Genomic DNA, 11,523 nt, shown 5'->3' on the forward strand with positions numbered 1-11,523 from the left:
GAAAGATCTCAAGCCCTGATTCAAACCGGGCACCCTTCTAATACAGAGCAGAAAGTTATTGCTTAAGTTAACCTCTTTCGATAGTTTTTTAGCTTCTTGAGGTGGGGTGGGACAGTCCACTTGGTACGGCGGCCATTAATTGGCCTATTGTACCAGCTCCGGATGAGAGATGAATGTGGAGCAGTGGTGGAATGAGAATTGGCAGGGGAAACCGAAGTACTCGGTGAAAACATACCCCAGCGCCACTTTGTCTACCACAAATCCCACATGACTTAACCTGGGGTTGAACCCGTACCGCCGCGGCGGGAAGCCAGCAACTAACCGCCTTAGATATGGCACGGCCTTTTGCAAGGTTTATATGCAGCTGTATCTGTCAATAGATATACGAGTACACCGCTTTTTGTTAACAGTCGAAGGTTATAGTTCCACATTTGATTAACGGAGTATCTGTTTCGGATTAAAGACTTATTTCGCATGAATATATTTTACGTTTCACGGTACTGAATGATGGGCGGAATGTATAGAAGTAAAAAGCAGAGTAAGTAGCCTAATTGGCATTATGCTGTAGGTTACTTTGAAATGTACACATTTATTTCAAATTCAGGTTGGTTAGGTTTTCTTGTATAAGCTGCGTAAATTATACAGAGATTTTAATGATGTATTTGAGAGCATTTGTTACCTATTTAATGCACTGTCGCAATATTTGTCGGGAGGATATTAACACCCCCCCCCCAAAAAAAATCTGTCGGGACAGTAGGTTATTGAGCCGAAATTCGAAATGGGCACTTCCTTAATGGATAGCAAGAGCGCTGTCACCAAACTTCATATGACGAAATCGAGAATTGATTAATGCTATAATAAATAAATAATAAATGAAAAACATTATATAGGTACAACCGAGTGCTACAATTTGGGAATATCGCTGATCATTGTATTAACAATAAAGATATTTTGATACATGTAGAATGATATAGAGACCGCCTCTCTGGTCTAGTGGTCAGAGTTCCTGGCTACAGATCCAGAGGGCCCGGGTTCGATTCCTGGCGCTACCCCCATTTTCTGAGAAGTAGTGGGTTTGGAACGGGTTCCACTCAGACTCATGAGGATAATCGAGGAGCTATTTAAAGGAAATAGCGGTTCCGGTCTGGAAAACCGAAATTAACGTCCATGTGTATTCATTGCGCTGACCACGCGACATCTTCTGTCTGCTAAATTTGGCAATAACTTCGCCCAGGAAAGGCGGTCGCACGGTCGTTATTGTTCGCTTGCGGGCTCAAGCCACGGAGTTTAGTTTTTAGAATGATATATATCTATTATCCGGTACCTAGTGTACAGTATGTAAGTTTTAGTGGCGAGATATATCAACGACAAGTCAACCATTAAGCGTTCGGTATGCAAAATTCACTTCCTGTGTCGTCAGAAGCGGAGAAATTTTGTACGTATGGAAGTGTGTGTTTTGTGTTGTGTTGTGCATTGGATGTATATTGAGTTCAAAGATTAAATATAAGAAAACGTGAATCTATAAATCCACTCCTCCTTGCGTCTTCATTGCGTAGTGCGTAATTTGTTAAGCACAGGGACAACTTTACATTTTTTTTCTTACGTTTTACTTCTTACAATATTGAGATGTAGCTGTGAAGTGAAGTGAAGTGAAATTCTGACTGTACTGTGCAAGGAGTGTGTTTTCATGTGTCCAGTGCGAGTTACATCGAACAAACTTCAACTAACGCCATTACACCTGCAACTGCCGTTGCATGAAATGACTTCTGGTTTAACAAGCTGCCTATCACCGCAGGAGTGCATGAATATTTACACCAAATAAGGTAAGTCATTTTTTTTTTGTATTATGAGTGCATTTTCTTCTTAAGCACTGACTCTGGTGGAAGAGTCAGAAGTTTGTGATATCAAGACGGTGCCAGCCCATAACACACAGGTGCACTTCACGGCTGCGTTGATTAGAAAACTCACTTTATTATACCGGCAGTCGGTCCACGAATGATATAATGTCGTACCATCCAGGTAATATGGTTCTTTTTTTTATGTGGTAGCCACCACAGTGAAGGTCTTTGAGTGATAACTTTTTTCTATGGGTTTTTAGTCGAGCTCCTATCTTCTCTGTTATCACATTAAAGTAAAGTAAAAACTAAGGCTATCCCTGTAACAGGCCGTGAAGGCCCATAGGGTTGCGAGACGTTGAGGGTCCCACAATGTCTAGACAATCGGGTCAAAGATGGCGGTGAGGTTGTCAGCCTTAGGCGCCGGCCGCGCTTTACTCTCCAGGAAAATTATTTAATTAATCCCTGGTACTCATTTCTGTTAGAGGCTGAGTCGACCCCAGGGCCATAGTGCGGCTGGAAGGATTAGGTCAATTGAAAAAATGCAGTGACCTCATCGGGACTTGAACCCACGGCCTTCCGGATTGTAGCATAGCCCCTCAACCAACTACGCTACCGCGTGCCCCATCTGTTATCACATTAGGAATACTAATCTTTGTTCCTTGCATCCTGTTGTGTGAAATTAAAGTCACACAAAGCTTTATTAACCGTCTGTGCAACACTCATAGATTGTATGTTAAGTGTAACATACTAATTTCTTTTATTTCTTAAAATAACATGTTTCAATCAAATATCTCTTATTTTTAGTTTTTAATATTCACCTGATGTTGATTAATATTTGATCGAAACATGCCATGATGTTTAAAAAATGAAAAAGGAAACAATTATTAGGTTATAATTTATATACCGACTGTGAGTATTGTGTAGGGTTAAAAAACACAAACTTATAGAGTGAAAATTGTCTAAAAAGGAGCGATTGAACTGAAATCTGCAATTGTAGGAAAGTTTCTTCGTTCCCAAGAATAAAGAATGGAAACGAGTGTAAAATTACACAAAGTAAATGAATGCTCTGTATTTAATAAGAGAATACAAAACGAGATTGTGAACGAAAACAGTAGGCCTACGTTGTTGAGTCTCACTACCGCCGAGGATGACCGGATAGGAATGGCGGCATTCGGCTCAGTGATCGCCGGTGATTGCACATAGCAGAAAGGCCGTGACCGGCACAGCCGTCAAATAGCCTCCCCATAGTTGGTCCGTATTATTGTTTCTTAATTCCTACATGTATGTATGTGCGGCGTACCTTCATTGGCATGTGGAAGGAATTTTTCTTTCTTCTCCCCCATTGACAATCAGACTGTAAAATCTGTAAGTCAATGCGCTGATTGGTGTACAATATAATAACTATTTATTGTACACTCTTCTGGCGTGTGCGGAATAAACATCCAGTGGTGTGCTGGAAGGAATGAATATGAATAAAAACTCGAAAGCTTGTACTACACACTAACAGTGGAGTGTACATGCATAGTACGAATTTTGGTTTCTGATTTCGACCATAAATACAAGGAAGACACCAATGTAATGGTGTCTGTGTTAAACGAAAGCCTGCCTGAAACGGAAAAATGTTCGGGGATCTTGTTATTCCGTTATAATAAGGATTAACAACTGTGTGAAATCAGATCTTGTGTTCAGTGAACCCTGTGTTACGGACAACAGTTTTCGCATGCACAGTTTTTTCGAAAAAAAAACAAAACAAAAGTTGTTTGTGTGTTTAATTAATTAAACACTGTGCCATGAAGATATATGGGTAAGTGGAGGTATAGCTCCACCATTCTTGACCTCAGCACTAGGTGGAGGTGAGCGGTCAGGATCACGCCCCGGCCACTTTATCTCTGGAGAAAGAGCCCCCCGGTACCCATGGGGTAGCAGACTGGGTGAGCCCCAGAGCCGGTCTGGACGACGTAAGGTAGAGTTTCTGGGAATCGAACCCCGACCGTGAAGTTCGTAGCCCGTCGCAATACCGACTGAGCTCTTCCGACTCCACGAGCAATTGAAGTGTGCAGATTAAAAGAACGTAGGTATATTTTGTGACTGGTTGTTTGTTAAATAATATAAATCCATTTGTCTGATACTAAGCACGTTTGAAAGTTCTACATTATTCAGGAGGGCAGCCGCTTGTTTCTCACCGCGGCGGCCAGGACTCAGTTCCAAGTAGTTATGTGGGATTTATGGTGAACAAATAACACTGGAGCAGATTTTTCTCGAATACTTTGGCATTTCCCTTCCAGTTATCATTCCACAAATATTCCATATTCAGCCATCATCAGGGACTGGTACAATAGGCCAGTTTGAGGCCGCAATACCAAGGGAACCAACCATATACCACTTCAGCAACCTGAAATAAGTGAAATAGTTTTAAATATCTGTAACGTAAAACAGAGATGAAATTGAAGAAAGCTGTCTTCTGGGATGTGGCACCGTGTAGATGTGGTGTTAACAGACGTTTCGGAGGAACGTATCGCCTCCATCTTCAGGGTAAAAGGAAAAATAAGAAAACCTGCAAGCGAAGAGACAGAACATGTGCAAGCACATCCCAGAAGACTGCTTTATTCATAGTTACCGCCGTGAAAACCTCAAATCTTACAGAGGTGAAATTATTTGACGCACTGAGTTTGTTACTGAGTTCTGTGAAATTAAATCCTGTAACATAAAAACAGGTTCAGTAATTTGGACTGTTCGAACGCAAGTAACATCCAATAAGTACATTGTAAATTTTACTAGCCAGCTCGCAGCAGCAGTTAATGTAACAGCTCTGCAGTGTAGTGACCATGTGCTTGAATCTCTTTAGCAAAAATTTTAGTATGTGTCATGTACAGCGAAACACATCACAGGATTCGCGGTTCGTATGTACTTACTAAACACAACATGAAACAAGTAATGATGTAATTTAGATTATTGTCGTGTGGTCTTTTCGGAAAATAGGCATCGGTACATATATCGGGTGGGTGGATGAAAGGTATCCAAAATAAAAATGTATATCTCGGAAACTAATTGTCATACACGTATCCTGTTTATGCCATCGGAAAGGAAAACCCTACAAGTTTTCTTTTTCATGCCCGGCTTACGCGCATGCGCCGCCACATTTCTGCCACCATGTTAGGAATCACCTGGATAGAGAGATGGCTGGGATATGAATTGGCAGAGGTGGACCAATCGATTGGCCTCTTAGGTCGTCAGATTTAACCCCACTGAACTTTTCTTGTGGGGTTATGTGAAGAACATTGTCTACCAGGTTAAGATCAACGACCCTCACCACCTGTAAGCCCACATAAGGGACGCTGTGGCTATGGTAACACCAAACATGCTTCAAGTCTGGATATTTCTCGTGCCACCAAGGGAGCCCACATTTCAATTTATTGAGAAAGTTATATACACAGAAAAAACTCTTGATAGTTTCCCTTTATAGTGGTGTAACCCATAAATGTGTATAATAAAAGCTTTCTGAGATATAATTATTTTATTTTGGATACCTTTCATCCGGACACTTTGTATACCAATCTATACGGGGCCGCATACTAGGAGGTCGTAATATTAATATTCACGACCATGAGAACCTCATCGTTTTAAATTATAAAATTTTTGTTATGATCGAAAAAGAAAGAATTTACAGAGTTCTATCTTCTGGAATGTAACGCCATGAAGTTCGTTGAAATTCAACTGATATTTCAAGGGAATATATCAGCCATGTCTTCAGGGCTGAAGAGTAAGAAAAGCAATAAACCAGGGTGAAGCAGGTGGCAGGCTTTCTGCCCGTTTCATGCTGGCTTCTTTCTTTGCGTACTCCTCAGCTCTGATGATGGAGAGGCATGTCAGCTCCATTTTCAGAGCTGAAGAGTAAGCTGTTTCTTGCTGCTTGCTTCATGATATTTTCTTTCTTTTCTTCTTCTCCAACTCTTACGATGGAGGTGACTTGTTCCTCTTAAATGTCGGCAGCGTTATATCCCCGAAGACAGAACTCTTCATAACTACCGCTGCGGGAACGTCACATCCCAGAAAAGGTAAAGATATCCCAGTAACGGGCCGTGGAGGTCCATAGGGTTGTGAGATATCGAGGCTCTCACATTTTCGAAGACTATCGGCTCACAGATGGCGGTGAGGTCAGCCTTACGCGTCGGCCTCCCTATACCTCCAGGAAGATTCCTGGTACTCATTTCTGTTAGAGGCTGATTCGACCCTGGGCCATAGTGAGGCTAAAAGGATTAGGCCAATCGAAAAATCCTGTGACCTCATCGGAAATCGAACCCGTGACCTTCCTGCTTGTAGCGTAGTGCCTCGACCAAGTACTTTACCGCGTGTCCTCGTCAAAATCTTCATGAAGCAAAGGTGCTGTGACCCGGAAAGATCACCAACCCCAGTCAGTGAAGTTGACAATGATTTTAATAGCGGAAATACACAGCAAGAATTGTTATATGTAGTGGAACGTCTCTGTGATCTAGTGGTCAGAGTTCCTGCCTACAGATCCAGAGGTCCGGGTTCGATTCCCGGCGCTACCAGATTTTCTGAGAAGTAGTGGGTTTGGAACGGGGTCCACCCAGCATCGTTAGGATTATTGAGGAGCTATTTCAAGGAAATGGCGGCTCCGGTCTAGAAAACCGAAATTAGTGGCCATAGGGACCCGTTGCGCTGACAACGCGACACCCTCCATCCGCTAAAGTTGGCACTAACTTCGCCGACAAGCGGCGGTAGCTCGGTCGGTATAGACCACCTGCGGACTAAAACCACGAAGTTTTTTTTTGAGTAAGTTCTGTTTTGGGCGTATTGTGCTTAAAACAAAAAAAGTAGCATTATTTTGTAAGATCTATCTTATCTCAAGAGCAGCGGAGATTACAGCTAACCTAAAACTCTGTTTGAAAGTGGGGAATAAGAAGACTGCCCTAGCAATTCGTTTCAGATAATTTCTCCGCCAATTTGCCACTCCAGACTTTTCGATACACCGCAAACACTCATTCTGAAAGAAAAAGCGAAGCCAGTAACGGATAGGAGCAACGGTAAACACAGCCCTCCGAGTCTAACCTGTTCATTTCGTACTAATACATACTTTTTTTTTTCCTTGGCACTACAGCCCCAGTGGGCCTAGGCCTACCTCCATGAAGTTCTCCGTTCACTTCGTTTTTTCTAGATCTTACACATTCGGTAGAACTCCTTGGGCGGGTGATCAGTTCGTCGCAAGGCCTCTACCTCTACACAAACACAGAAAAACGCACACAAACATCCATGCCCTGAGTGGGATTCGAAACCACGATCCCGGTTTTCAAGCGAGCGAAGACAATGCATGCCTTAGACCGCTCGGCTACCGTGACCGGCATAATACATACTTCATAATGAGCAGTTCGTCCACCAAGGATTTCACACGAAATAATCCAGGACCGAACGTTAGCTTTTGCCTTAAGAAGCCAGAATCTAATCGCCTGAGTAGTGATGCGGCTTGAACGTCATATGAACTTCTTCATGAAGAGTCCTGGGATAGTATAACACGTAGTCTGTCGAAGGGCAGCTGACGTTTCGGAGGATAATATTGCCTCCTTCTACAGGGTTGAAGAGTAAGTTCCTCCGGGACGTAGGCTGACATTCAGCGGACTGCACGCCGGTATATGGCGAAGATAGAATGATTCATAACCGCCTCTGTGGGATTCTCAAATCCCCAGACTTCCTCATTTTTGCTGTACGTGTTCCTCCGAAATGTGGGTTGAAATTCAACGGATTACACGCAGTTGTATTCCAGAATAGGAAACTTCCTAACTCAGATCATGCAGATGTCTAAAAAATAAACTACACTTCGATTTTTGTGTATGTTTCCTCACATTGCCACTTCTGGAGGCTTTTGTTTTACTTGGTTCCCAGCCCGATTCTCGTGGTACGAAGGCGAGGAATACACGGACGGACATATGCGGAACAAATGTCTGTATGAGAGACAATCTAGACCACAGAAGTCGCAAGAAAATGGAACTGAAATGTCTTTGAAATAAGAACTGCTTTCATTTTATTTTGAGTGCCGTTACTGTGTCGGCTTGCTGCCACACACTGCTGACGGAGAAGTGTCATCCCCTCTAAAGCAGACAGAACACAGTGCTCAGAGGAAATCAATATGAGGGGTGTAAAAGGTAAAGCTGTCCCTGTGCTTAATTATCACGCAATGAAAACGTATGCTGGAGTGGAGGTACACCTCCACCATTCTTCGCCTTCGCATTAGATGGAGGTGAGTGGTCAGCTTCAAGTTCTTGCCGCTTTATCTCCAGGGAAAGAGCCCCTGGAAATATTTAGTAGGAGGCTATGTGGGCCCCATAGCCGGTGTAGATGCTGTGAAGCAAGAACAATTTCTTGGCCCTGCTAGGAGTCGAATCCTGTCCGTTAAACCCGTATCCCATCGCTATACCGGCATATGAAGGCAGTCTTAATTATTCCTATGACTTGTTCTGTTGATAGACGTACTGAAGCAGGTAGGATTCTGGCGGTCATCACGAGTTTCCCTCGTATCGCTCAAGGCTGCAACGGAAGTAATGGGTTTCACAGATTAAAAGTAAATTAAATTAATTTTATTTAATAGAAATACGGGAAACGAAGGTCAGAGAAAGATAAGAAAGCTCTTTGTGTGTTCTAGATTCTGGAATAATCAGCGAAGCAATTATTTTGCTATTATATTTTAAATAAAGTGACATATCTTATTGGAACGTCAAGAGGGGTTACAGCTTCAGAAAATGTATGTACCAATATCGCTGGAGAAATTGTTGAGAGAATATAAAAACTCAGCTAGAGCGGTTGAGGATTGAACGATGTTCGTAACGTGTATGAGCGAGATGAGAAATGATTACAAAATTTTAGCCTAAAAACTAAAAACTAAAAACGAAGATACCACTAAGAATATAGTTAGTGCCTCGTAACTTTAGCCGCGCGGAAAGGTAAACGCTGTTGTGGAGCACGCGAAGCTGTACGCTTGCTGTGGTGACGTTAAGAGCTACTCCCTGAGCGGAAAACATTGCCTGCGGAGATCAGCTAACAAGCAACACAACGTACTATACACCTGACCACACTCAGAGACGCTACATTCCAAACTGGTAGTACCCATGCTGACGTAAGCTGATAAGACAAGATCTGCGTGAGATGGTATGACCCCTCTACCACGGCTAGAGTTCCGAGGAGCTAACAGTACCTAAGACTTGGGCAGGGAATAATATTAAAACGAATCTTAAAGAAGTGGGACATGAGGATGTGTACTGGATTAATGTAGCTTAGGATTGGGACCAGTAGTTAGACGTTTAGAACACGGTAATGATCTTTTGTGCTGCATAAAATGGAATGGATTCTTTAACTAGCTGAATAGCTTCGAGTTTCTTAAGAAGGTTTCTTTTCCATGAAGCTAGTTCTTAAAAAACTAATATAAATATTTAGGTTAAACAAAGGACCATGCTCAGGCGGTTAGTCGTCGGTTTCTTGCCGTGGCGGCCCGGGATCGATCTTAGGTCGAGTCATGTGGGATTTGTGGTGAACGAAGTTGTGCTGGGGCGGGTTTTCTCCCAGTACTTCGGAAGTACCACTAGGAAGACCTAGATATAGATGGGAGGATAATATTAGAATTTAGTTTAGAGAAATAAGATGGGGTGGCATGTACCTGATTCATGTAAGATTTGAGGCTTTCACGGCGGTGACTATGAAGAAAGCAGTCTTATGGGATTTGGCACCGTGTATATGTGGTGTTAACCGACGTTTCGGAGGAACGTATCGCCTCCATCTTCAGGGTAGAAGAAAAAATATAAGAAATCTGCAAGCAAAGAGACCGTGAGAACCGGTAAAAGCAGACTGCTTTCTTTACCTGATTCATGTTTTTTCAGGATAGGGATTGATGACGAGGTGCTGTGAAAATTTTAATGAACTTTCGGATTCTACGAAATGTTGGGAATATCTTGAGAAACTGAGTGAGTGTTGGCTTCTCGAGAAGGAGTCATCTGCATGGAGTTAATTAGTTTTGTTTTCCACATAGGTGGCAGCGGTTGGGATCTTATTAAGTATACTACTCGTAAATGAATGTGGTTATTACTAATATTGCAGTTACATGGACATGTCTAATTGTCTTTAGTTTATTTAATGTGTCTGACGCCTGTGGAACTTCGTCTTCTGCTGTCTTCCATTGTTTGGTTTCCATTGTACTGAGATATATGTTTTATTGTGTGTGTGTGTGTGTGCGTGTATTTGAAGACGCGTCAGTACCGACTGCTATATCCACCTCGACAGCAATCAAGGTAAATCTTATTTTACAAAAAGTAAATCAGTGTAAAATGTAATAAAAAGGAACTGGTTTCAAACTGCGAAATTATCTGACTAATAAAGGATTATAGTCTACGGTGAAAGAACATTTCATTTTAAGCTAATATTCTTAATAATATACGCTGTATTATTTCACTTCCAATAACAGCTGTAGCGGCTAGAATCGAACTCGAAACTCCTTGAATAAAACACTTTTGTTTAGGACACAGAATTTTTACTAAGAATTGGTTCGTTCCCAGCTGCTGGTACTAATATGCAAAGTGACAGCAGTGAGGAAACACGTGTCATTGTAGGTTAGTCGCCCTAAGACTGCTGGAGAACGCAAAAATGGCTTATGTCATGTTTACGTCTGAAGTGTTTCGCCAATATGTGACGTAGTTGAGGATGTAAGACGTATCTTGTGATTCCGATATTTAGTTGTTATTTATTGATTGTATTGTATGGTTGCTGGCTGAGGACCATATCCAGTGACATTACAAACTCTGTGGTTTTAGTCCGCAAGCGAATTATATCGACCGAGCGACCGCCGCTTGTCGGCGAAGTTAGTGCCAACTTTAGCGGATAAAGGGTGTCGCGTGGTCAGCGCAAGGATTTCCCACGGCCGTTAATTTTGGTTTTCTACACTGGGACCAATATTTCCTTGAAATAACTCATCAATTATCCTCAGGAGGCTGAGTGGACCCCGTTCCAGACGACTAACTCTCAGAAAATGTGGTAGTGCCGGGAATTGAACCCGGGCCCTCTGGATCTGTAGCCAGGAACTCTGACCACTAGACCACAGAGTGACGTTACTGTTTTTATTTAACGATGCCTTTTCTTCGTTTTAGATTAGCATAATTAAATTATAAATAAATGCTTTGTGCATTATTGACCGCCTCTACGGTCTAGTGGTCAGAGTTCCTGGCTACAGATCCAGAGGTCCAGAGATTTTCTGAGAAGTAGTGGGTCCGAAACGGGGTCCACTCAGCGTCCTGAGNTTTCCCACGGCCGTTAATTTTGGTTTTCTACACTGGGACCAATATTTCCTTGAAATAACTCATCAATTATCCTCAGGAGGCTGAGTGGACCCCGTTCCAGACGACTAACTCTCAGAAAATGTGGTAGTGCCGGGAATTGAACCCGGGCCCTCTGGATCTGTAGCCAGGAACTCTGACCACTAGACCACAGAGTGACGTTACTGTTTTTATTTAACGATGCCTTTTCTTCGTTTTAGATTAGCATAATTAAATTATAAATAAATGCTTTGTGCATTATTGACCGCCTCTACGGTCTAGTGGTCAGAGTTCCTGGCTACAGATCCAGAGGTCCAGAGATTTTCTGAGAAGTAGTGGGTCCGAAACGGGGTCCACTCAGCGTCCTGAGGATAACT

Source organism: Cryptotermes secundus, unplaced genomic scaffold (assembly GCF_002891405.2).
Source record: "Cryptotermes secundus unplaced genomic scaffold, Csec_1.0 scaffold55, whole genome shotgun sequence".
Lineage (NCBI taxonomy): Eukaryota > Metazoa > Arthropoda > Insecta > Blattodea > Kalotermitidae > Cryptotermes > Cryptotermes secundus.